We start from the raw sequence: 27,466 nt of genomic DNA on the forward strand, positions 1-27,466 counted from the left end.
AACAGGGGCTCGAGCGGCACGGCCGCGGCGAAGGGCGTCGGTGAGTCCCTCGATCTTGTGCGCCGGCCTCCAGGCCGGCGTAGGGGAAGTTTTCCTCTCCCGCGGGGAGGGCCTGCCCAATGGAGAGTGGGTTGAGCTCCCGAGCCACAGCACCTGATCCTTTCCAATATCGGAGGCGGGCTTTTCCACCGCAGCGCGCGCATGGGAGTCCCTAGGAGCTCACGCGCGCCCGGCAGCGGTTTGTGTTCAGAGGGGCTCCGTCTCGCACGGCCTGCCATGCGGTGCGGGGGCCTTTCACGGCCTCTGGGGGGCCGATAGTCGGGGGCGTGGGGTCTTACCGCCGAACAAGCAGAGTCTTGGCGACCGTCTCCATCGGCGTATGGGGGGTAGAGGACCTGGGCCGGATCGCGCTGACCACAGGGTGGGCGGTGGTTTGGGTTGGCTCTACGCGTTTGCAGGCAGCAGAGTTTTCTAGGGAGGGTTCCGTCTCCTGCTTTTCGTGGTTGGCAGGGAGCGGCTAGGGCCTGCCAATTTTCCTGCTACCCCAACGAAGTATGGGGTGGACGGGGGAGAGGGGAGGCGGAGCATGCTGGTTCTGGAGGGCACTGCCCCTTTTTTCTCCTCGACGGCTTCCGGGCCTGGAGGCCTGCGGCCGCTCGATTGGGTGCACGCTTCCACTGGGGGTTTTTCCGGTAGAGGACGGAGCGCTTAAAGGGGGGATGTCCCGTTCCTGGGTCGTAATGAGGTGGGCTGCTTATTTCGGTCCCTCCTGCAGGCAGCAGAGGTTTGCGCCAGGGGGAACTTTTGGCTGGTTTGTGGTGGTTGTTGTGAGGGAGTCGTGCGGTGTGCGCTGTCGGTGGGGTTTTTCCGGTGGGCGAGGCACTCGTAGGGAGAGGTCCCGCCTCCTGGGTTGCGAAGGGCGCGTTGCCAGGAGCAGGAACATTGCAGACCCGGGACCGCGCCAGCGCCGTGTGGGTGTGCATGTAGATGAGCCGGTGCGAATGTGCATGCGGACGAGCCTTGAGGCCAGGAAGGTGCGGCTTCCGGGAGGGGGGGCAGTTTCCCCAACAAGAATAGAGATCTGCAAGTGGACGGTGGAGTTCTTCTACTCCCGGGCGATCAGGAAGTTATAGACCGAAAATACAGTGATTTGTAGAGGGGACCAGTTACAGGATAACCACCCCCCCCCCCCCTTCCAGGAAAACTGTTACAGTAGACTGCAGGATCGAGCATTCCGGGTGGCAGATGGGTTTGCAGGATCGAGCATTCCGGGTGGCAGATGGGTTTTGGCATGTAAGAATGCGGGGTGATGCATTGTGGAGTAGGACGGCCCGGGCTGCAGCTACACGTTGCGGGGCGCAAGGGGGTAGCTGCCACCCAGGAAGGAAGTCGGCTGGGTCTCGGCCCAGTGTGCGCCGTGTGAGGATGCATGCGGGCGCGTGCGGAGGAGCCTTGAGGCTAGGTAGGTGCAGCACCCAGGGGGGGGGGGAGGTGAGAACATTTCCCCTCTTAGGAATTTAGCTCTACAAGCGGTCGGTGGAGCGCTACTAACAGGATACCCCCTGGTAGGAGCAGTTACTATAGAAGTGTGTGGCACACGGGTTTGGCATGCAGGGGCGTGGAGTGATGCATGCGGGGAGGGATGGCCCTGGCCGCAGCTACATGATGTGGGACTCATGGTGGGGGACCTGCCACCCAGGAGGTAAGTAGGTTTGGTCTCCGCACAGTGTATATACCTACCCTGTACATATGTTCCCGATTTACGGTTCCCAGTTACATTTAATTGAGTTTATGAAAGTTCTCTTTAATAGTTTTCCTGTATACTTGTTTTAATGTATTCTGCCTTGAGGCGACTGTTTTAATGTATTTCCACCCGGGAGGCGACTGTTCAGTTCCTTGAAAACCGGTGCGATATGTATTCTTTACAGGAACATCGATATTAAAAAAAAAAAAAAAAATTTTTTTAAAATACATAATAAATAAATAGTGTACACTGCGGCGATCAAAAACCCAAACTTGGGGAAAACAATGGCGAACTGGGCGTAAGTCGTGGTTCCTCTGTATCGCTCCAGGGTGAGACCACCACTCGAATAAGGTACATTTCTGGTTGCCGAAACTATAGGAACAGATTAGGCAAGACGTTCGTTATTTTATTTATTTAGTCGAGCTTTATATACCAGTAATCCGGTAGAGCTATTATAACGGTTTAAAAAAGGGATATTATTTCTTAACAGTATGGAAACATGATAACAGAATGAGCACATATAGAAACAAACAAGTCAGGTCAAAAACTATTCTCGGGTGGAAGGAGAAGGAAGCGTGCTTTGTTGCAGATTAGACTTGAGAGTGCATTTGATGGTGGGTATGGTCAGTTGATAGTGGGCCAGCGACGAAGTTGCAAAAAAAAAAAAAAATTTAGGTCCTTTTGAACAATTTATGTTGTGCCGAGTTCTCAAGTCTGCAGGTACTGTCTTCCAGGGATTGGGAGATGCGATGGAGAAAGCTCTTTCTCTTGTTGTTGTCAGATGCGCATCTTTGATGGTAGGAATGTTTAAGTAACGTAGGTTGCAAAAGGGTTTTGCTGAGTTATGTTAAGCGAGTTTAGACCTGGGTCATTTCTGTTTAAAATTTTGCGAAGGATGGTCATTGCTTTGCATGCAATACGCACAGTTTCGTGAATGAGGGGCATTGTTTGTAGGCAATACGCGCAGGAATAGGAAGCTAGCGATGTTGATAAGCAGCACATTAAAAACCAGACAAGTCCTTGGCTCTTGACATGCAACCGCGCCCTGGAATTTTGCCAGAGGCGGGGGCTGGTGCGGTTATGGTAGCTGGTCCATGGGGGTGAGACGGGTTCTTCAAGGAGACGTCCATTGAGTAGATATTAATCGAGTCTATCTTGGAATTGCCACTGCGGGTAAGCACGTCAGTGTCATCGAATCTTCTTGGTGAAGGGGGGGAGCTCGCAATTCGCGGAATTCTTGGGTCCCCGGCAGATGACAGCGCCCCAAGAGGAGATCCCGAGGGGGACCACCCGCTAAATGGGAGTATTGAGACACACACAGACAGTGCTGTAGACTCGAAGCAGAATCGCCAGAAACGGCAGTACTGAATTGATATGCCCGGGAGGGCTGCAGTCCTTCAGATACGGGAATTTCAATCTTTGAGTTGCTGAGCCGCAAGGCAAGACTATAAGTTGTGAGTAGATAGGGTATGCCGGTCAGATAATCAGCGGTCGACAAAACACTCACAATTGTATCTAGCTGTAAGGCTGTCTCATGCAGCAGAGAGTCTTCAGTATTCCGGAGCAGGAGTCGCAGTTGAGTACTGCTTCCTATGGGTATTCTGAATGACAAGTCATAATGGCTTCTAGACTCATAATAGCGGGCTGCATTCGGCTATTTAACTCATGACCTCGGATAAGGTCTTGATTTATTTATCTCGGACGAGGAGGATAAGAGTATCTGAGTTCACTGATGGAATTGCAATAGTCCTTTATTCACTATCACCTCGGTGGGACATGTAATCGAATTAAGCAGTCAAACAATCCGTTTTCCGTCCATATAGTGCTTTAAGTAACATACAACACGCTAAGCCTAGGCGGGTTAATTAAAATACAGGAGTAACATGATTCACCTCTCTTACAATCTGTCAACACTCTGGATCCAGAGTTCAGAAGCACCTGAAGGGCACGCAAACTAGATTGTGGGGGGCCCAAAGAGGAGAGAATTACGATAAGCTAACAAACGAAAGAGCAAGGTTCGTACACCCAATCGGAAATCACCAAAATCCAGTTAAGGGTTTCATTCTTCGCAATACATAATCTCCTTCGCTAACTTAACAGATACGTTTTAAAGTATACTTAGCAAGCAATAGTCATCCCCAGATTTTTCAGTGAGTCCGAAAGTACTAATCTGGTACGTCTCGATAATACAAGAGGCTTGTTAGTACCGGTAATATTACCTGCTAATTTTCTATCAAGAAGAATAATTTCTATTTTCTCCATATTTAAGGCTAACTTCATAAGGCACAGTAATTGATTAATGGCTCTAAGAAAAACGCTTATTAATTTAAACGTTTGCCCAGAGTGTCCACTATGGGGATAAGAAGCTGAACAGCATCAGCATTGATGTGGAAGCTAAATCTAAGCCTAAGTCTGCTGACACACTGTCTTACATTGCAAGGAGTCTTAGGGATTAGGAACAAGGACCCTCATGGAGCGCTTACCTATCACTATCTGCAATAAAACTCGCCATTAGGCAGGAAGGTAGTCCCTCGACGAGAGAGTACCGGACCCCGTCCAGCAAACTGGAAGCAAGAAGAGCGAGAATGGAGCCACGTGGAACGATACAACATTTAAGCTTAGGGAGGCAGAAGAAATTGGGGAATCGTACCCAAAGAGAGTGGATGCAAGTCCTTACTAGCTGGACCCTAGTAGCAAGGAGAAGCAACAGGAGGACGCCGCAGCCGCAAGCCATCCAACAGGCACGAACACAATAAATTTGAGTGGGCATGCACGGGCAGATGCCCCAGAGAATGCGAAGAAAAGCAATACTGATGTTTTTCCAGGCTTCCATTGACGGTGCGCAGCAGGTGACCAGGGGAGTTTGGACGGTGCGCAGCAGGTGACCAAGGGAGTACAGGGATGGAGCGGTGCGCAGCAGGCGACCAAGGGAGTGTGGGTGATGGAGCGGTGCACAGCAGGCGACCGAGGGAGTCCGGGTGAGGGAGCCGATATGACGGAGGGTGAGACGGCACCGGCCGATGAGCGGGGTCACTCCGAGCCCCACACCAGCAAGACGGATGTTGATGGACCCAACAGTGGTCGGCAGAGTGGGTAAACCCCCCCCCCCCTCCAAGGAGTGGGCACACTGAGTGGTTATGGAAAACCCCAGTGGGTTGGTACACGCAGAAGGGACCCGAGGAGCGGGTACCCGGGCATTCTGATATCCGTGAAGTACCAGGAAAAGGCTTCAGTAGGTATTTCAAGCAGGGGGAGAGTGACCAGCGAAGCACCACATCAGGCGGGAGGAGGTCTCCCAAGCGGGCGACCGAGAAGCGGCAAGAGAGAATGAGACCTAATCCTGGCGGATGGTGAGTAGACATGGTTTGTGGTAATTTGCACTTGACAAGGTTATGTAACCAACAAAAGACTAATTATTTCTTCCAGATACACCATGCATTAAGCGTGTAGATCGGTCCTTGAAAACAGTATTACCATGACTACGGTGCCATGACCACGGTGCCAGGACCACGGTGCCAGGACCACGGTGTCCCAGAGACTTGGGGCTACTGCACAGGTAATAGCAATAATGATATATATGGGATAAGGACGTACAACACAGGTAATAATAACAACGGTCCCAATAATAATAAGTATAATTGGACTACACAAGTAATTATAATAAGGATTCTTAAAGGCATAAGATGCAAAGGTTCCCAAAAGCGAGTGACTCACAGCTAGGCGAACAAGGGTTCGAGAGTTGCCAGGGGGAGGCAATATTCAAGTACCGGTAAAAAGTTTACCAATGTGAGATGATAGCGAAGGACCGAAACTGTGTGGATGGAAACACATTTAATCATGCTCTACGGGATGCCACCGTCGGCAGTGCATTTTAAATGTCCTACGGGATTCCAGGCCGCAGCATTATTTAGGAAGTGGGGGACACGAGGCAAGGGTTCACCCTACCTCGTGTTTTGGCGGTTACCCGGGCCGGTAGGGCATATTGCAAGTGATGCCGGTGACATCACAGGACGGCGTGGGAGCCGGTCAGCGCCTGGGTGGCGAAAACGGTTATGGCACGGAACGTGCCAATGGTCGGTGCCCCCTTGCTGGTGGACAAGGCGGGGGGCCCAGGGAGCAAGACTGCCTTGCTTGGTGCCTATGGCGGGCAGCGGTGGAGACATCATACCGGCTCGGGTATCCAGGGAAGTTTTATTGATCTGTTAAATAAAAGCTGCGGCCTTATTATACCAAAGACAGCTCTCTGTGTGGTTAATGAGTATAAAGTGAATGCTTGCAAGATTAAGGGAGTAAAGTAACAAAGGGGGGACGACGGACACCAGGTAAAAAGTGGCGGCTGCTAGAGTTAATAGGTGGGCCTGGACCGAATACACAGAGCCCACTAATAACCGATGCGCCGCCCCTCCCCCACAGGGGACGGCGTCCCAGTGAAGGTGGAGGGAGTGGTGCGCGCCGAAGCGGCAGCGCTGGCGCGCGATCAGGGACATCACCCGCTCCTCCTGCGCGCGAAGAAAAGGGTACTAGGCCACACCCACGGCCGGCGCGCAGGAGAAGATGACGCCGCGCGGGCCGATGACGTCAACGGCCCTTTAAAGGGCCGCAACGAGGACAGGACCCCCCTTTTAGCCCCAGCGCGCGCCCAGAAATCCCACCCACCCACCCTAAGAAAATCTGTTTGCTGAAATGGAGATTGTTTGTTTGTAAAGAGTGAACGTCCAACAAAAGATTAACATTGTTGCATGTTAAGCTCGCATTATAAGTGTCCATGCTTATAACTACTCAACTTAGGAAGCAAATAGCATAATTATGTTAAGCACACAATACTTAAGTGTACAATGTTACGAATGAGATACTTATGCAGCTGATAACATACTTATGGTAAGCATGCAATATTAAGTGTACGATAGCAACCTTATGTTAAGTATGCATTATCATAAGTGTACATTCTTACAACTGATTAACATATGCATCAGATAGCATGATCATGTTAGTTAGTATAATTCAAATGCTATTCTTGGCTGGGGTTATTGTCGCAGCTATTTGGGAGAGGGCGGTCACCCGGGCCGGTAGGGCATATTGCAAGTGATGCCGGTGACATCACAGGACGGCGTGGGAGCCGGTCAGCGCCTGGGTGGCGAAAACGGTTATGGCACGGAACGTGCCAATGGTCGGTGCCCCCTTGCTAGTGGACAAGGCGGGGGGCCCAGGGAGCAAGACTGCCTTGCTTGGTGCCTATGGCGGGCAGCGGTGGAGACATCATACCGGCTCGGGTATCCAGGGAAGTTTTATTGATCTGTTAAATAAAAGCTGCGGCCTTATTATACCAAAGACAGCTCTCTGTGTGGTTAATGAGTATAAAGTGAATGCTTGCAAGATTAAGGGAGTAAAGTAACAAAGGGGGGACGACGGACACCAGGTAAAAAGTGGCGGCTGCTAGAGTTATGTCTTCCAAAACAAACTGTGCCACAGGAAGAGTGAGATGGGATACCGCCTTCCAAATATCAAATAAAGACCCAAAAAATTAAAGACAGCACTCTTGATGGATCAGATGGAAACACAGAGTAAGCAGAAGAGGCACAGTGATTGATTAGAAATCTAAGAAGAAATGCTGGAGTTATAGTACTGAGAAGAAGTCATAATGTCAAATATTTAACACATTTCATATAGGCACTAAGGTATAGCAAATATGGGATATTTGCTATACCATGTAGGGTCCTATGCAATTAAACTCATGCAAAACCAATATTAGAGTGGGTTTGCAAAATAAATTGGGCTGCCTTGTTAAAAAGTCATTTACCAAGACATGAAATATGATTTAGTATGTTCAGGATAATAAAATGTCAAAAATGGCATGGACAAGCAATTTTCATGCACAGAAATTAAAAAAAAAAAAAGTCATAGGCTAAATAGCATGAGCATGTTACTTACCAAAGGTGCTATATCAGCAGGTTGCATTAGGCAGGCTTAGTTCATGTTTCCTTTTGGTTCCTTCTGCTGGCTTCCAAGGGTATACAATTTAGGGATGTGCAGAGGGAAGCCATATGTTGCATTCGGTATTCGTATTCGTCGGGGGGGCAAATACATTGCATTCGGCAAGGGGGGCCCCCGATACATTCATGCATTAATTCTTATTCATTTCCCGTTAAAATTGAATTAACTTCAACCCCCCAACCTCCTGAACACCCCAAGACTTACCAAAACTTCCTGGTGGTCCAGCGTGGGGTCTGGGAGCCATCTCCTGCACTCACACCCTCGGCTGCTGGTATTCAAAATGGCGCCGAAAGCCTTTGACCTTACTATGTCACAGGGGCTACCGGTGCCATTGGTCGGCCCCTGTCACTGGCCATCCATTGCTCCTACCATGCGACATGGGCCGACCAATGGCACTGGTAGCCCCTGCGACATAGTAAAATCAAAGGCTATCGGCGCCATTTTTTAATACCAGCAGCCGAGGGTGTGAGTGCAGGAGATGGCTCCCGGACCCCCCGCTGGACCACCACGGAATTTTGGTAAGTCTTGGGGGAGGGGGCAGGAGGGTGGGGGGTTTGTTTAAATTTGCTTCTTTAGAAGGCCAAATAATTCGGCAAAGATTTGTTGTATTCGTGGGGAATCACGATACATTTCGCTTCCCCATGAATATAACAAATATGGCCCTATACGTTGTGGATTACCAATACGTTGGAAACGAATGCACACCCCTAATACAATTCAGCTTGGCACATTGGGTTTGTTGGTCAGTGAAGAAGGATGTAGTAGGGATGGGCTGCCAGTGCAAAAGACAGAGGCTACATGAACACAGAAAAACTGGCTGTCTGCACATGCACTTCTGACTCATCTCTAAATCAAGCATCTGCCATAACATTGCTGACCTTTGGGTTTAGAGGAAGACTATAACTAAACAGCAGTAGAGGTGTCATGGTCTACTAGGGCCTGATGGTTAGTAGAGATGTGCATTCGTTTATCACAAATTAGGCAATTTCAACGAAATTGCCTAATTTGTCATGGCTCGGGGGAAGCGAACCACGGAACGGATTTTCCCCGAACTTTGGGGAAAATTTGTTTTTTGGTTAAAAAAAAAAAAAAACCCAACCCTTCACATTTACTCTATTACAACCCCCCTCCATCCCAATCCCTCTCCAAGACTTACTAAAAGCACTGCGATCTCTCCCTCTGGGCCGTTGGGCTGTCGGGCCTGCTATGAATCAAAATGGTGCCAATGGCCCTTTGCCCTTACTATGTCACAGGGGCTACCGGTGCCATTGGTCGGCCCCTGTCACATTACCATGTGCTCCATCTTGTGCTCCTACCATGTGACAGGGGTTGACCAATGGCACCAGTAGCCCCTGTGACATAGTAAGGGCAAAGGCTATCGGCGCCATTTTGAATATTGGCAGCCAACGGCCTGAGTGCAGGAGATTGCTCCAGGACCACCAGGGACTTTTGGCAAGTCTTGGGGGGGGGATTCCCAAGACTTGTCAAAAGTCCCCCAAGACATTTGGCAAGTCTTGGGGGACTCCTGACCCCCCAAGACTTGCCAAAAGTCCCTGATGGTCCTGGAGCGATCTCCTGCACTCGGGCTGTCGGCTGCCAGTATTCAAAATGGCACCAATAGCCTTTGCCCTTATTATGTCACTGTTAGTATTTGAGGTAGTTATGGGTGGATCCTTTGGCCGGTAGCAGATGACCACGCCTCCGGGGGAGATCCCGAGAGGGACCACCGGTCAGGCTCAGAATATGGAGACAGACATACACTAGTTCTATTATTAAACAGTATATTGAACCACCAGAGGTGGCAGTAGTGAGCTGAATTGCCTGGCTGGGCTGTAGTCCCTCAGATACTGGAACAACGATCCTGGATAACTGAGCTGTAGAGAAACTGAATATAGTGAGTAGGCAGGGTATGCAGAGTTCAGGAACAGAACCTTGATGATAACACTCACACAATAGTTCTTGGAAGCAGCCCAGGAGCTGGAATGAAGTAGGCCCTCGAGGAGCGAGTACCTGGTTCCAGGGAACGCTCTGAGAGAGAGAGAGTAACTCACTGATGTAGAAGGCAGCGAAGGCTTCCTGGCAGAAGTGGTATTCAGTAGCAAGTCCGGGAATGAGGGCCCTCGAGGAGCAAGTACCGGTTCCAGACTGTGATCTGAAAAGCAAAGAGAAACGAGGCCCCCGAGAGCGGGTACCCCTGGTAAGTCCATGGAAGCAGAGTAGCTTAAGTAGAGAAACCCTTGCTAACTGGATTCGTTAGCCATTTCAGAGACCTTAAATATCCGGTGCGGATGACGTCATCTCAGGGAGACGCCCCTGAGGTTCGCGCCACTGCTGGTACTTCAGTCGGGGCTGTGCCGCTCGCGTGCCCTTAGGATCTGTGGAAACATGGTGGTGTGCAGCGTCTAGTCGATCCAGGAATGCCGGAAGAGGACGGTATGAGGACGCCGCGGCACCCAAACTTCTTCCAGGCAAAGAGGGAGTCGCCAAAGTGATAAGGTGGGTGTAGTGGAGACGTCGGGCAGCGACGGTCGCAACAGTCACAGGGGCTACCGGTGCCATTGGTCTGCCCCTGTCACATGGTAGGAGCACAAGATGGCACCAGCCGTCCATTGCTCCTACCATGTGACAGGGGCCGACCAATGGCACCGGTAGCTCCTGTGACATCGTAAGGGCAAAGGGCCATCGGTGCCATTTTGATTCGTAGCTGGCCCGACAGCCTTGAGGGAGAGATCGCTCATGGGACCCTGCTGGACCACCAGGGCTTTTAGTAAGTCTTGGGTAGGGATCGGGATGGGGGGAGGGTTGTAATACAGTAAACTTGAAGGGTTGGGGTGGTTTTTTTTCCGATTCGTATTTTTTTTTTTAATTCGTTTTTCCAGTTTCAAATTCGGGTTCCAGCTTCATTTTTGCCGAAAAACGATCCATGGGAAAATGAGTATTCCCAGAAGCGCCCGAAGTGAAACCCGACCCGAGCCAGAAAAACGAAGCTCATCTCTAATGGTTAGTACAGCACATAAATGATAATGACCTCTTAATCTGGATGATATACACACACTGCAGCCTCTAATCCTATATGCAATGGCTCACCTTGTACATTGGAAGGTGTCCAAGTGATGCACACCATCCACAGCTGATTCAGATATGGTGCTCCTCACCAACCTTTCAGCAGTAGTGAAGGTGACCTGGCTGTCCCGATCTGCATTCAATCTGGCCTGCTTTTTTCTTGACCAGCTGTCTGAGATCTCTCTGCTTGTGGCTGAGCTCATTGCTGATGCAATGGTTGTGAAACATTCCATTCACTTTATTCCGGATCTGTGTGCACACCTTCTATTTCCTATAGAACCCCACTTTCCTGGACTGGGGGCGATAAAAGATATTCTTGACCTTCATCACCTCACTTACTAGAAGAATCACCTCCCTGGGGAGGAAGTTGGGTTTATGCAGCAGAGCACCCTAACTCTCAGTCATCCTGGCAGTGGAGAATGTTGTGCGCAGATAGCTGCACTATAAATAACACAAAATTAGCCCAATATACCCATGTATGTAGACCCTAACTACACAAGGAGATTATACATGTGCATTTTGTTAAAATTAATAGCATTATTATATGCATTATTTACTACACATGTAAATAAATTGGATTTATTTGTGTAACTAAATCTTTTGACAAGATTGGTGAGCCTCCTATTAATCTGTGTGAATGTGAAACAGCTGCTGGCAATTATATTTCACCTCTACCTTCAGGTGTGAACCCAGCTCTCAGCATTACCTTCAATCAGGTCTCTCAGCTAGTCCTTAGCATTTACTTTATATGGAAGAGCTAGCGGTGGAGTGAATGAATGCCTTCAGCTGATAGCTTGGGTGTTTGAGCTTGCATGTCTATATTTCAACTATGCTGTGGGACAGACAAAGGTAGATGTTACGGAAGTTCTTGGTTTGGTGATCTTTGAAGAGATGACCTTATGTCATCCTTAGCAGTGAATATCTAGCTAACACTTGTGAGCATGGAGAGGACTAGGTAAGGTACAGCTCATAATGTAGGCATGTTTAGGAACTGCACTATAGCATTCATTATCTCATATCTTTGGGCAATGGGTCTAAGAGGGATCTTAATTAGACTTTTTAGAATAATATTACACTATTCTTCACACTCTTTACAAGTTTGATGAGCACAGGTAGAAGAAGGGCTGAGGAGGAGAATTGGTCTTTGTCTATTCATGGGCCTGGTCTTCTCTGCACTGGTTACACTAAGCCTCCATCATCATTCTCCTCCCACCATCCACAGAAAATACTGTCTTCTCCCTTTTACCCTCATTTGTGTGGTCATAGTTGCAGAGCCAGCAAGACCAAGGTTGACAGCCTGAGAACATGGAAGGCAACATACCCAGGAGTGGGTAAAGCAGTGGCCCAGAGCGCCATTCACAAACTCTACTGTTTCTGTCTATTGTTAAATCCTTCCTATTTGTGTGTGTGATCTGTGATCTACTGTGTAAGCCACACTATGACCCCTTCCTGTTCTTCTCCCGGCAATCCAGGGTGAGAGCAAGGGAGAAGGGGGATGAAGATTGGAGAGCCTAGAGAAGAACAGCCCTACAGGTTGGCTTCTTAAGCCTACTAGGAGGTTGTAGAACAGCAGTACTGGCCATTTGTCCACTAAATAGGCCCTAGTTGACACTAAAGAAAGGATAGCAACACATCCACACCTTGTCTCTTTGCAGATGTCTCTCCTGCCTTGCTGAACACCATTACCTGTCCCACCGCACAACTTCACTCATGTCTTCTCTATACATGAGTAGCTGCATTCCACATTTGAAGTGGTGGCATGCTTTCTGGATTCCTGGGGAATGCAGAAATGTGTTAATGAAGGTAGCAATGCAAATTTATTTAATGTTTTATTTTTTCAGGTGAATGTCAATGTCGTCATTCATCACTGCTGTATGTGGAGATGGTGTCTGTGATCCAGAACTTCCTTCCAGTGCAGATGCATTTTCATGGCCTCTTCTCTTTGCAGATGTCGCTCCCTCCTTAACCGTTAGCACATTTCTGTATGGTGAAATAAACAACCTGAAGTGATAATATATGTCTGAACTTTTGTTAGTTATGCTCTCTTCTTCTGTTTGAAGTAATTTAATTCTCATTATGTACTCTTGCTCCCAAAAGTCCTTCCCCCACCCCTAACTCCACCCTTCCTCCTCTCAGTAGGTAGTCAATAAACACAGACAGGTGAAGTCTGTAAACATTTTTTTCCCAAACTTTGGCTTACTGTTTACAATGCTGAAAAATAAATAATAAAGGGAGAGGGGAGAGGGGAGAGGACAGCTAGGGACTAAAGAGGATACAAAAGTATGCAAAATAAAATCCCAGGGAATTAGGGAGGGAGGTAGGAGGGTGCTTAGGACAATGGCATCCTGCTACCCAGGTGCGTTACAGCTGCCCATAGGAGCTGTAAGGTCCATAGAAAAGCATCCAGATTCCCGAGCACCCTCCTTTGGTAGGCATGCAAAGCTCTGTGCTCCACCGCCATCCCTCTCAGGAAAAAAAGAAACTCCCGCCTTGTGAGAAGCTCATCATAGGGAGAGCATTTGCCCCCTATGATGCCTGCTGACCTGGGGTGGGGGGGGGGGGGAGGGGTAGCAGACAAATAAGAGGGCCAAGCATGCATATCTCAGCCAGAAAAGGCTGCATCCCTAACTCCCTGAGCAAAACAGGGAAGAGGCCCTATGGGAAAGGGGATGGGGTCAGGAGCAGCTGGAGGCTTGGGGTGGTGATGGGGGGATGGTACTTCCTCTTCCCCTTCATCTGCTATTTGCCCCTCTTCATCAGCACCTTAAAACAAAAGTATGGGTAAGATTGATGTCCAATTAAAGGTACTGAAACATTTTTCTTTATGGGGACATGGCCAGTAGACTTGAAGATGTATTTAGCACCAGCCCCATCCCAGCTGATTGAGCTACCTCCTCTTCCAGAGGTGCAGCCACCAAGCCTTCTTCTTGAAGTCCTCAATCTATAGGAAAGAAATAGGATGAGAACATTGAGTGTGATCTGTAGCTAGTAAGGTGACCGCCATACTGGTATGTGACAATACATGCTACTACTATGTAATGTTATAGGGGCTCTTGGCAATCCATTCATGCACATAGAAGTGATGTGGTGGCACCTGCACCTAAAGTATACCTGAACACGTTCCATCCATGAAGGGCCATGATATTCCAGGTCACTAGTCGCATAGCTTTGCATTGCAACTAGTGGGAATATCCTTGTAGAGAACCAAGAACTCTGCAACTGGTCCTAATCTATGCCTTCTAAATGCATTCTAAATGGTCTGTGGTTCTCAAGTCAGTCATTGGAGCACTTCTAGGCAGGCAGGTTTCCAAGATATCCTCCAGGAGCAAGCATGATATAGATTTGAAAAGAATGGCAGCAGTGCATTGTCAGGTTAAACCTTTACAGTCTCCATACAAATCTATTTTTTATAACACTCTATGGTGGCCACTTGTGCCCCCCCCCAGTTTAACCATACATTGATACTCCCCCCCCCCCAGTGTACCCCTAAGGCACCAGCTTAGACAAACACAGTAACAACATTCAACCTACACCCTGTTGGTAAGAGGCAAGCTGCAGCTCCTTCCAAGCCCTCCTCACCTGGCGCAGATTCCTCTGCTGGCCAGGCACTGGGAATAACTGTTCCTCATCATCCACCACCTGGTACGTCAGATAAGTGATATCCCTAAGGGTGAGACTGGGCTGTCTGGTGCATGCTGGCATATTTGGAAGCACCCAGGAACAGGAAGCTCCCCGCTTGTGCGTGCTCGAAGAACAATGCGCACATGTGTAGAATGCATGTGGATCTGCATGCATATATGCACATACATGGCTGTGAAAATATATGTATATTTTGCCTCAAACATGCAAATGTGCACAAATTGTATAAAATACTTTACCTTTGGCCTACGTGTTTATTGCCGCACATATGCTCCTTTTAAAATTCACCCGTAAATGCTTCTTCTATGACTAACAGAATAATTACAACCAGGATAGGATTAACACAGGTCTTCCTTTCTGTACCAGATTGAAAACTCATTTTACTGTAGCCTCCTAGAGAAAACAGCTTTATTTAGTCTAGTATGGTCCCCCTGTTAGAGCCTCAGCTGTATGGATTGTAAATTGAATACATACTGCAGGCTTGACAGTTTCATTAATTTCATAAGTAGTCTTCGCTGAATGCAAACCTTGACACAGAAATTGCAGGATTCTTTATTCTGTGATTTTTAATTTTTTTTTATTTTTATTTATTTATTTACACAGCATTTGAGTTTAGTGTGGTATAGAAAATAGATTCTAGTGCAGACACTTTTATTGGTTTCTCTTAAAGAAACATTGCTTTGGCTACATTAAAAAATCACATTAAAAAGTAGAAACAATCATAATTTGAGAAATAGTTCCTAAATGTCATTATTTTGTTTTATAACTTAAAAATTCAGTTCCATATGTGTTTAAAGTTAACGTTGACAGAAGATGGAGAAAAGGGAAGGTGGATGCTTGTTATTATTAAGAAGGCCAGTGGCATGTCCGTTCTTGTTTGCAATACCATTTTACTACTGCTGTGAAAATGCAGCTCAGGCATACTATTACTTTTCTACTTAAAGATTTGGGTGTTTCAAGCAGTGGTTGCATGCCCTGTCTTGTACTGTAGGCAAGAAAAGGATTAGTTTTGTTTGCTATAAAAGATTTCACGCTCCTGAGTTAACACTACATGCCAAGCAAACTAGGTAGCATCTCAGTGCTCTAAAATACACAAGTACTTATAAGCATTCAATATCAGAAGGGAGGAACAAGGGAGTTCAATTTTCCCTTTACTATCCTATGGCATGGATGTAATGCTAGCTCTTGATTTTAATTGGAAACCAAAAAATCTATTACATCAATACAAGAAATAAAAAATGTGCAATATTCCGGAATCCCATATATCATTGGGCCTGAAATAAAACCCCAATATCTGTTCTCTCTCTTGTACTGTATAATAAAAGAATAACAGTAACATAATAAATGATGGCAAAAAAAGATCAAATTGGCCCATCCAGTCTGCCCAGCAAGAAATTTTGGGTTGTTCAGTACCTGCTGCTCCTTGTAGATTACCCCTGCTTAGGGTTGTAACCACCGCTCTGAGCAAGCCAGTTGCATGCTTTTCCTGGAAGTTCAATACTCTAAACTTCAAAGTGGTTTTGTGCTGACCCTCTGCACCATGCGGGTTACGCCACTGTTTTGTGTTCATCTTTTTTCCAATATGGCATCTGAGAGCATGCAAAACATCACAGAAAGGGTTCTGTGAGGATGGCAAATAGTTTTTTCTCCACAATTACACGCCAATATGTATGTAATACCGGTGGTATGCTCCTTGGTCATATACTAAATGGGGCATGCATGACACCCTGTTTGGTTACTCTCCCATTGGTCACATATAACCAGAGATGAGCCAAAAACATAACTGGATCTTAATGGCCGCAGCTGTTTATTAGAAGCCGAAACAAGAATTCTAATGAGTGTGCTTGAGACAAACTGACCTATTTTAACCCTTGGGAGGTGGCAACGGGTCTCTCTGTGACCATACTCACTGGTCCCCCAAGGCATGACCCCATGCTGAAGAAACTTGCTGTACTAAATGTTGTAGGGGAAGGGGGGGAACCCCAACTGGGCAAGCTGCCATGCAGCAAGCCTACTGGCTCCCCACCCATCACCCTTAAACTGACCCACTGGGTGCCTTTGTAGCCCAAACTTCTGGGCCACATTCTGAGTTATAAGAACATAAGATATGCCATACTGGGTCAGACCAAGGGTCCATCAAGCCCAGCATCCTGTTTCCAACAGTGGCCAATCCAGGTCATAAGAACCTGGCAAGTACCCAAAAACTAAGTCTATTCCATGTTACTGTTGCTAGTAATAGCAGTGGTTATTTTCTAAGTCAACTTAACTAATAGCAGGTAATGGACTTCTCCTCCAAGAACTTATCCACTCCTTTTTTAAACACAGCTACACTAACTGCACTAACCACATCTTCTGGCAACAAATTCCAGAGTTTAATTGTGCGTTGAGTGAAAAAGAACTTTCTCTGATTAGTTTTAAATGTGCCACATGCTAACTTCATGGAGGGCCCGTAGTCTTTCTATTATCTGAAAGAGTAAATAACAGATTTACATCTTCCCCTTCTAGACCTCTCATGATTTTAAACACCTCTATCATATCCCCCCTCAGCTATCTCTTCTCCAAGCTGAAAAGTCCTAACCTCTTTAGTCTTTCCTCACAGGGGAGCTGTTCCATTCCCTTTATCATTTTGGTCGCCCTTCTCTGTACCTTCCCCATTGCAATTATATCTTTTTTGAGATGCGGCGACAGTATTCAAGGTGCGGTCTCACCATGGAGCGATACAGAGGCATTATGACATTTTCCGTTTTATTCACCATTCCCTTTCTAATAATTCCCAACATTCTGTTTGCTTTCTTGCCTGACGCAGCACACTGAACCGACGATTTCAATGTGTTATCCACTATGACGCCTAGATCTCTTTCTTGGGTAGTAGCACCTAATATGGAACCTAACATTGTGAAACTATAGCATGGGTTATTTTTCCCTATGTGCATCACCTTGCACTTGTCCACATTAAATTTCATCTGCCATTTTGATGCCGAATTTTCCAGCCTCAAAAGGTCTTCCTGCAATTTATCACAATCTGCTTGTGATTTAACTACTCTGAACAATTTTGTATCATCTGCAAATTTGATTACCTCACTTGTCGTATTTCTTTCCAGATCATTTATAAATATATTGAAAAGTAAGGGTCCCGATACAGATCCCTGAGGCACTCCACTGCCCACTCCCTTCCACTGAGAAAATTGTCCATTTAATCCTACTCCCTGTTTCCTGTCTTTTAGCCAGTTTGTAATCCACGAAAGGACATCGCCACCTATCCCATGACTTTTTATTTTTCTTAGAAGCCTCTCATGAGGAACTTTGTCAAATGCCTTCTGAAAATCCAAGTAAACTACATCTACAGATTCACCTTTATCCACATGTTTATTAACTCCTTCAAAAAAGTGAAGCACATTTGTGAGGCAAGACTTGCCTTGGGTAAAGCCATGCTGACTTTTTTCCATTAAACCATGTATTTCTATATGTTCTGTGATTTTGATGTTTAGAACACTTTCCATTATTTGTCCTGGCACTGATGTCAGGCTAACTGGTCTGTAGTTTCCCGGATCGCCCCTGGAGCCCTTTTTAAATATGGGGGTTACATTAGCTATCCTCCAGACTTCAGATACAATGGATGATTTTAATGACAGGTTACAAATTTTTACTAATACGTCTGAAATTTCATTTTTTAGTTTTTTTCAGAACTCTGGGGTGTATACCATCCAGTCCAGGTGATTTTCTACTCTTAAGCTTGTCAATCAGTTCATGTCTTTCTTGCACCTGCTGGCCCTTCACCTAGGCTAATTCCTCTTTTCCCCAGTACTGAGCTCAGTCACCCCATACCATAAGGAGGATCACTGTATGTGCTACTCTGGCCCTAAGGGACCAGAGAAGTGTACAAAACAAGGTCTGCCATACTAGACTGCAGCCTGATCCATGGAATATAACAATCCCACCCTCTGCAAAGCCTGGAGAAATAGTTGATTTAATCTTGCCTTCTATGCTTCTTTTTAAAGGTACATTTTCTGTGTTTTGTTCCAAGACAGATTTTCACCAGTAAGGAAGGTGTGGCACCTCCTTGAGAGTCGCATGGGAGGTATTTGAGATTTGGGGAAATATTTGAAAATATTCTCCTGAAGTAGGCAGTTCATGTCAAAATGTTGGCATTGGGACTTGAGAGCACTGTAGACTTTATCTTCTTCCTTTAGTGATCTAGAAGCATTCACATTTCCATCTACTTCCTTTCAACAGTTTGGAGTTTATCATTCAGCTGGTCAGTGTATTTACATTTTTTTGAAGTTCTTCAGCTGTTTCTCACTTACGTATTGAAGTTAATGAATGACACATTTACACAAGTATCTTTTATCGACTGGTATGTTGAGATTATTGAACTGTAGTCTTTCTTAACTTTGACAAGGTTTGTTTTCTTGAATTTTTGATTAAGCCATTTATACTGTGCATTTTTTAAGGTACTTTTTGAAATAAAGAATAAAGCATTAATATCATTTCAAAAGGCCTATAGGTGAATGATTATAATATGTGTGCTTAAATGCTAATCACTCCGTATAGTGCAAATTGTGCCCAAACATATGACAACTAATTCAAAAATTTTTGTAAAAAATGTACATATATCGCATTTTTCTAAGTGTCATTTAAGTTGTAGAACAGGGCACTTGTCTCTTGTGACACATATAGTTTTAAACAATTAAAAATTGTATAGAAAATGTAATAGTATGGTACTGTAAAGTGCTATCTGTTCCAATATCTACCAAAGATAAAAATGGTTTTCTGCTTTTGCTGCCCAAGGATTTTTTCCCATTATAAGTTTTAGCAACTTTACCTCTTGTCTGTTTTCTGAATTCTTTTCCCGCCCGGTCCTCCTTAAGGATGGGCTCCCCAAGGTATCCTGGGAGGAGCGATTGGTCTAACCCCTGAGCATAAAATCTGAGGGCCAAGTCAGCTTAGATGGGCCCTGGGGAGCTGACGGAGTTGCAGCGTACTGACTGGGAACTTATCTGTAAGGCTGGTAAACTGTTTGCACCTAAAACGTAGAGAATGCCTGAGTTCAAGGAGTCTGTTCTATTGTCTGCTGCCACTTACGTGTCTTTAAGATCACACAGAGTTTCTGTGTGCTTTTCTCTGGCTGTAACCACGCCACTGACCGCTCGAGTGCCACATATGGTGTTTTGCATGGGATCCCTCTAAGCAGGGCACAGAAGGAAAAACCAGTCTCCAGGAAGGACTGTGGAGTTTGTTTCCTGTGCTGCTTCTTAGCAGCTGAAGAAAGGATATGGCTCTGCTGAGCACAGAGCAAATACAAACTTGCAGAGTTTTTTCTCTTTCTTTTCCTGGGGTTCTCTCAGTTCTAAGCTAGTGAATGTGTGCAGGCCAAGGGGGCTACCACTGCCTGGTTAGAGAGGGGTCAAGAGGTAAGTAAGGGCTGGAGAGGCCAGCAGGTTTTTTTGGTTTTTTTGTTCTCCTACACCCAATTTCTTGCCACTGGCCAACAGAAGCTGCAGAGTGCCCGGCAAGCACAAATTACCCAGCAGGAAGTATTACAAGCGCAGGTGACACAACAACATACTGCACTTATGCAGATAGCCAAGGTGATGCAAACTGCTGTGGCCTGTCTATGGCCAGTATTGCCAACCCTCCTCAAGATGACCCCAGGAAGAACTTTGAACGTACTGCAAGGCTAGCAAGCTGGCCTGAAGATAGGTGAGCTATCTACCTGGGAAATGTACTTACCAGACCATGTCAAGAGGCTTATCAAACACCCAATGCAGAGGGAAAAGCCACATATCTGGAGGTCAAGGCAAATGTCCCATGAAGAGCAGGAATCACCACAGAAGCATATCAGCAGTGGTTTCGAGGAGGAGTTTTACAGGCTGGGGAGAACCCTAGGAACTTGTTCCACCACCTCAAAGATGCCACCTGGAAGTGACTGCATCCAGACCTGAAAACTGGGGAGAAGGTGGCAAAAACCCTTTTGCTGGAGCAGTTCCAGAACAGTCTCAGTCTGCCCATGTGGCAGTGGGTTTGCCGGCATTCAGACCTGACGATGGAAAAAGCCCTGCAGATAGCAGAGGCATACCATCAGGCCTAGACCATGCCTGCACCACTATCCTGCCAAAAGAAACCACTCAACATAGAGAGGAAACAATGGAGCCTGGATCCTCTGGCCAGGCCCAACTGAACCAGTCTCCCCAGTGGCAATCTTCAGCACTAAGCACTAATGGACTCTGGTAGTATCAACATCCTGGTGCAGAGCAAGTTGCTGAAATTGATCCATTTTGAAGCTGGAAAAGTAGTGACATTGGCATGTACTCTCAGGGACCATCAATGATATCCCACCAGTCAGGTACTCCTGAAGACACCAGCCAATCAATGGATGATGGAGGTTGGAGAACTTCCTTGGATAACTTATCCAGTGATTAATGGGTGGGATTGCCTGAGTTCCAAAGCCCTTTTGGATTAGTATACAAGGGGTCCACCTAGCCACTATTCCAAAGAGCCGGCAGTTCAAGATCCCTTTCCAAGGGAGGACACAGACCTCGTTCATAAGGACACTAATCCTCATCAGCCCCAGTGACAATGCTTTCAGGACAAATACACCCTGGGGAAGGGTAAGGTCCATTCTCAGGCCTGGAGGGATGAGGTAATTACTTGGGTGCCCCTTCCGTAAAGGGAAACGGAACCTCTCACCAGGCAATGACTGAAGAGGGTACCAGAAAAGATCCAAGGGTCAAAAGAAGTTGAAAAAGCCATATTAGCCCAGAAAAAAGTTGGACAAAGACTAGTCCACTGGCCTACATTAGCTAGAAGCTAATGCTACTCAAGAGACAGTACTTCGCTGTTGATTCTCTGTCAAGGGATGTCTTCCTTCTGCAGAGAGAGGCTCAGCCCAGCAAGACTGAGCTGAGGTGGGGGAGTATGTGAGGGAGTGTATAGGTGTCTCCCTCAATCTACCTTAAAGGTCCAGGCTCAGATATCCCGCCCAGCCCTCCTTAAGCTTGGGCTCCCCAAGGTATCCTGGGAGAAGGGTGAACACCAACCCCTGAGCATTAATCCTGAGGTCCTAGACAGGTTAGATGGGCCCTGGGGAGCTGACAGAGTCTCAGCATACTGTCTGAGTACTTATCTGTAAGTTTGGTAAACTGGATGTAAAACTTAGAGATTGCATGAGTTCAAGGAGTCTATTCTATTGTCCATTGCCACTTGTGTGTCTTTAAGATCACTGTAAATAAAGAGCACTTTAAGCACAGCCAGAGTTTCTGTGTGCTTTTCTCTGGCTGTAACCATGCCAATGACCGCTCGAGTGCCACAGGCCCAAATCTTTGATGAGAAGTCAAGGTCAAGAGATAGATTTGCTGATAATTCATACTCAGTGGCTGGTTATCTGTTCTTTATTTTATGTGATTACTGTTTGACAGGATGTTTTTGTCCATCACTAGTGCATGAAGGTTTTTCCAAGGTTTTTGGAACTTTTTAGTCATCTAAATGTCCTTCAGTCTGAAAGATTCAGTTGTCTATCTTGCAAACAGTTGGAGAAGGCATGTATACTCATTTGCTTTGAAAGAAGAGGAAAAGAGCTACCACTCTGGTGCTTACCCAGCAGAGACTACAAATAAGATGCCCACAAGATTCAATGAAGAAAGAAAGGAGAAAATTGGATCATTCAAGATCAAGCAGTAGATCCCAAGTTTTTAGGGAAATCCTTAAGGGATAATAGGACCTTTTCCAACTTGACCCAAGGCAGCATAAACTCTAATCAGAAGAGACCTTGAGGTGAATATTAAGGGAACGCAGATTCAGAGATTTACTGCTTTCAGTTACAGAGTAGATAGATGCTACCAAAGAAACTTGTATCAAGTGCCATATGATACATTTTGAACAGTTTCTTTAGTAAAGATTTAAGTTGCAACACTAATATATCCAGGCTCTTTATTAGTGCTCAGATAATAGTATCACATGTAACGTAACACCTTGGACCTTACAGTTTTTCATTCCTCACAATAGAGAAGGTACATTGGGGTTGTGACATAATGAGTCAAGGGCATAGACCTAGAACTACTGAGTGTGACCCTTCCACTTTGGGATTTGTCTGAGAAGGGGTTACACTTTCCCACTTTCCCCACCACTCTCCAGCTTTCAAATTCCTCTGTCTTCTATTTTCAGTTCTCAGTAAACCACAGTCTTCCATCTTCTCCTTTCAGTCTTGTCCCACTTTCCTCTGTGTCTGGTTTGGATTTGGATTTGATTTTAGATTTAAATACTCACTTTTCTAAACTCATCCTCAAGACAAGTTACATTCAGGTAGAGTAGCTAGTTCCCGGCGCCAGAGGGCTTACAATATAAGTTGGTATCAAAAGAAATGGAGGGCAAAGTAACTTGCTGAAGATTACAAGGAGTATATAGGAGGAGGATGTGAACCCTGGCTTCCTTGGCTCCCAGCCTATTCTATCCGCTGGACTATTCTACCACTTAATTTGTTAGTCTCTGTTCTTCATCTCACACCCAGTGTGTTTCCCTCTAACCTCATTTATCATCCTCCAGTGTTCTCCCTAGCCTCACTCATGCTTACCCAGTATTTCCCTACATCTTTACTCATTCTTCCCTCTAGTCTCACTCATCCATCCCCCAGTGCTTCCCCACCCTCACTTATCCCCCTGCATCCTCACTCATCTTCTCCCAATGATCCCTTTACCCACCACAAGTATTAATCCAGCCTTGCTTATCCACACCCAGTACATCACCCTCAGCCTCAATCATCCTGTTTCAGTGCTTCCCAAGCCTCACTCATCCTCTATAGTGCTTTGATGATTTCTTTCATTCTCCACCACCTGTCTCCCTCTAGCATCTCTCATTATTTCCTAGTGACTCTCCCTTCCCAGTCTAATTAATCCTCTAAATGCTCCTCCCGTCTCTCTTGTCCTTCCCCAGTACTCCCTCCAGTCTCACTCATCCATTTCCACTGTTCCTTCAGTCTTACTTTTCCACCCTCAGTGTTCTACATTCAGCTTCTACAATCTTCCCCAGTGGGATGTGGCTGATTCTATGCATGGGAGGGCCATTAAAGCACCATACTTACATGTGCTCACTAATCTCATGGCAGTCCTGCTGCCATCACCTAAGTTTCATAGTACTTGTGCTAACTTTTAGAAGCTGGTACTACAAATAGAGATGGTGGTAGGACCATTGCAGAGAAAGTGAGCAAGTGTGCCTTGGCTGCTTCAACTATCTCAGAGCACTCACTATTAGGGATGTGCAGACCAAAAGTTTAAGTTCATAAGTCCATAAGTCGAAAGGGGGTCCCATTTTCGGTCAATATGGACATATGGAGAATTCCATAAGTTGAGTCTATGTCCATATGTGCAAATAAAAATTTAAACCCCTCACCCGCCTTAATCCCGCCCCCCCCAAGACTTACCAAAACTCCCTGGTGATCCAGCGGGGTCAGGACACCATTCCTGAACTCCTTTGCAAGGAGCACGTGACGTCGGCGTCACGTCGGAGTGACGCGGCGTCACGTGATTCCCCTCGGGTTCGCTCCGGGACCCCTCGTTGGGCCCAAAAGGCACTTTTGGCCAGCTTGGGGGGGTCAGGAGGCCCCTCCAAGCTGGCCAAAAGTGCCATTTGGGTCCAACGAGGGGTCCGGGAGCGGAACCGCGATGGACCACGTGACGTCGGCGTCACGTCGGAGTGACGTGGACGTCATGTGATTCCCCACGCGTCCGCTCCCGGACCCTCACGGAACTTTTGGCCAGCTTGGGGAGTTTTGATAAGTCTTGGGGGGGGGGATTAAGGAGGGTGAGGGGTTTAAATTTTTATTTAGATCAACAATCGCGATTTCCAACGTATTCAACATAGCTATGTTGAATAAGTTGGAAATCCGATCGTTTACGCCTCATCATTTTTTTGTTAAAAAAAAAAAAAAGTTGCATTTTCCATTTAAGTTCAAAACGAATGCACACCCCTACTCACTATCATATAGTGTTACCAAGCCTGCATTTTTGTAGCTAGATGTGGTAACTTTTGGAGTTTGATGATGATTTTATGTGAATGCTACAGATATAAAGTTTAGCTATGTTTAAGCAATCTAGCTACTTTGTCACGTTTATAAAAACTCCAACAGATTCTTAAGAACCATGCCTGCTGAAAATATATAGCAAGCCTTACTTGGAGGATCCTCGGATTGTTGTCTGTTTTGTTATACTTTGTATAATGTATGCACACCTATGGGCTGCAAACCCCAAGATTCTTTACATTCATGAAGCAGTGAAATATATATCTCCTGGTCCTGTCAGTAACTGCAGAGCAATGACAATGACAACAAAAATGGCTCTCCACTCCACACTCCTCTTTCACAGCAATAAGCCATTCTAGCTTTATTGTACCCAATCTGGAGACTTGTCACAGTACATCTAGGGACTTCTTTCAAACAGAATTTGGCAACACTGTGGCCACATTCTGCTGTTCCTGAGTCAAGGTTCTTGACTGCATTTTTGTGCCCTGTGTCTGACTGAGGCTTGCTATTTCGGGCACTATATTTCCAGCCTAGCATTGCCCCTGCTTATCTTCATTTGTTAATGCTACAATCATTGTTTATTGAAAAAGAATGAAAATTATGTTATCTAAAATGAATTTCTAGTTTTTAATACAGAATGTGCAGAAAATAAGGGAAAGTGAAATTATTTTGCACTTACAAAAATCTAACTTTAGGACTAGTATGAAAAATCCAACAAACACATAATAAAACTATGATTTTGAATAATGAGTTATGTTCTGGTAAGTATTTTCTTTTTCTTTCCACAAAATAATATCTTCCGTTATCTGGTCCTAGCAATCCAAAAGTCTAAACATGGCATCTATCACTTTCAAATTTTTGTAGTATTATTGCTGAACCTGCCTCAAATCATATGGGACACAAATTATTATACACATTAGACTAGACAGGAAATACCACTAGCTCAGTTTCCAATTGATGCTGGAGCCTGACAGATGCTGGCAATATGACAATGCTTACTGCTATAGATAGGCGGGATGGAGGGCTCAATGAGGGAGAAATTGTTCCCATGGAGATGAATGTTTTGGATTTTAAATCACAGCTTTAATGCTAAAATCTTCTGAATGTGCCACTCATAATTCTAGATTGAAGAGGTGCCAATATCAGCCTACAGATACTAGACAAGTTGGCAGTAAGTGCAACAAATAAAAGACCAATTATGTTAGATACTTTCCCATTACGCAGGTACACACTTTTTTTGTTCAGAAAATTCATTTTCAACATGGCTAGACCATGTAGTGTACACTAAATACTTGTAAATACAGCAGCTAATTTATTAAGTATTGCTGTCATTTTTTCTTTTTGCGTAAGTCACTGGACTTCACTGAATGTTAATTGAGATTAAATTTATAATTGAAAATGATACTTCATGATACTTAAATAGAAACTAGGTTGCTTTATAAGGCATACACCTCTTTTAAGTTTGGTTTTTTTTTTGGTGGGGGGGGGGTAACTTCTTGACAGGTGTCACAATTTGAAATTCTACTCCCATGGGATAAATACCAGATTGCATGGTGTAGTAATTTTATTCTCTGTACTTTCACTGTAGAAGCATACGACATCAAAGGGGAGGCATATCACTCACATCAGCAGAAAATGGAATAGGACTGTAATATGCTTGCTTTGATCTCTACTTCTAATAATTATCTTGGCTACATGCATGTATTGAAAGCAAGATTTGAATTAATAAGGCCATCCTACTCAAGAAAATGTAAGTGGGATGCTAGAACACTAAGTCTGTGTTTAACAAGATAAAGCACCATTTAGTCAACAAAGTTGTGTATGTTAATTTAAGGCATTAATTTATAGTAATCCTGCAATGCTATTTTATACTAAATTTCTTCCTCTCTGTGCAAGATGAAATCTGTGTAATTAGCTATCCCTTTTTTTTTTTTTAGACATTAGATAGATACTGTACATCTGCAATATGTATTTAGGTTTCTTTTCTCTAATTTTATAGTTTTACATAGTGCAGCTTGGGCAATTTATAGAAAAACTATATGAAATCAAATGTATGTGGATTAGGGAGCAGAGCAGCTTTTCCCTGCCATGCTCTGGCCTTTGTCCTTCAAGCATTAAACCTCCCCTCCTCTTCCATGCAAGAGATAGGAGGGGAGTAAACAAGGAATAACAGGAAGGGAGAGGCTGAATTTGGGAGCAGAATAGCTTTTATCTGCACTACTCTGGCTGCTCCGGTATCACCTCCCTCCCTCCAAGAGAATGAAGGAGAGAGGAAGAATAATGATAGTAGATGGAGGGAGCTCGGTTACAAAGCAGAGTAGCTCTGCTTTCTTATGCTCTGTTCACTTTCTACTCCAGCATCATTCCCTCCCTTTCTGATCCCTGCAAGAGACAGGAGGGGAGGAGAAGGGAAGGGAAATGAAAGGAAGCAGATGGCTGTCAAATAAATTATTTGGTTAACCAGCATAGCCTATTCTCCATGCTGTTATCAGTAAAATATTCTAATATTGCCTTAGAAAAGGATATTGCTTTCAATATGGAAAATAAATCAAATCATGTACACACTGGATTGTTACACTGGATGGAAGCATATTGGATGCTGGGTCAGTCTTCTTTGTTGCTTACCAATATTGTGTTTTGGAAATCTTACTTTACCTCTATATGAGAAGAAATTATGTTTATTGAGAGTAAACAATTTGATTGTGCTGAGAATCCTTGAAAGCTTAATTTGAGTATGAAGATATAGAGGACTGTGGTTAAATGGTTCTGTTTCAGTATCTCCTCATAAGACATCAGTTAAATTATAGTTGGATATGGGCATCTGATATGATTCAATTACATTATAGCTTCATACAAAATGTTAGGGATGTGAATCGTTTTTTGACGATTTAAAATATTGTCCGATATATTTTAAATCGTCAAAAATTGTTAGAGGCGCGATACAATAGGAATTTCCCCGATTTATCGTCAAAAATCGTAAATCGGGGAGGGAGGAGGGGAAGGGGGAGGGCGGGAAATCC

This window comes from Rhinatrema bivittatum, chromosome 2 (genome assembly GCF_901001135.1).
Source record: "Rhinatrema bivittatum chromosome 2, aRhiBiv1.1, whole genome shotgun sequence".
Taxonomy (NCBI): Eukaryota; Metazoa; Chordata; class Amphibia; order Gymnophiona; family Rhinatrematidae; genus Rhinatrema; species Rhinatrema bivittatum.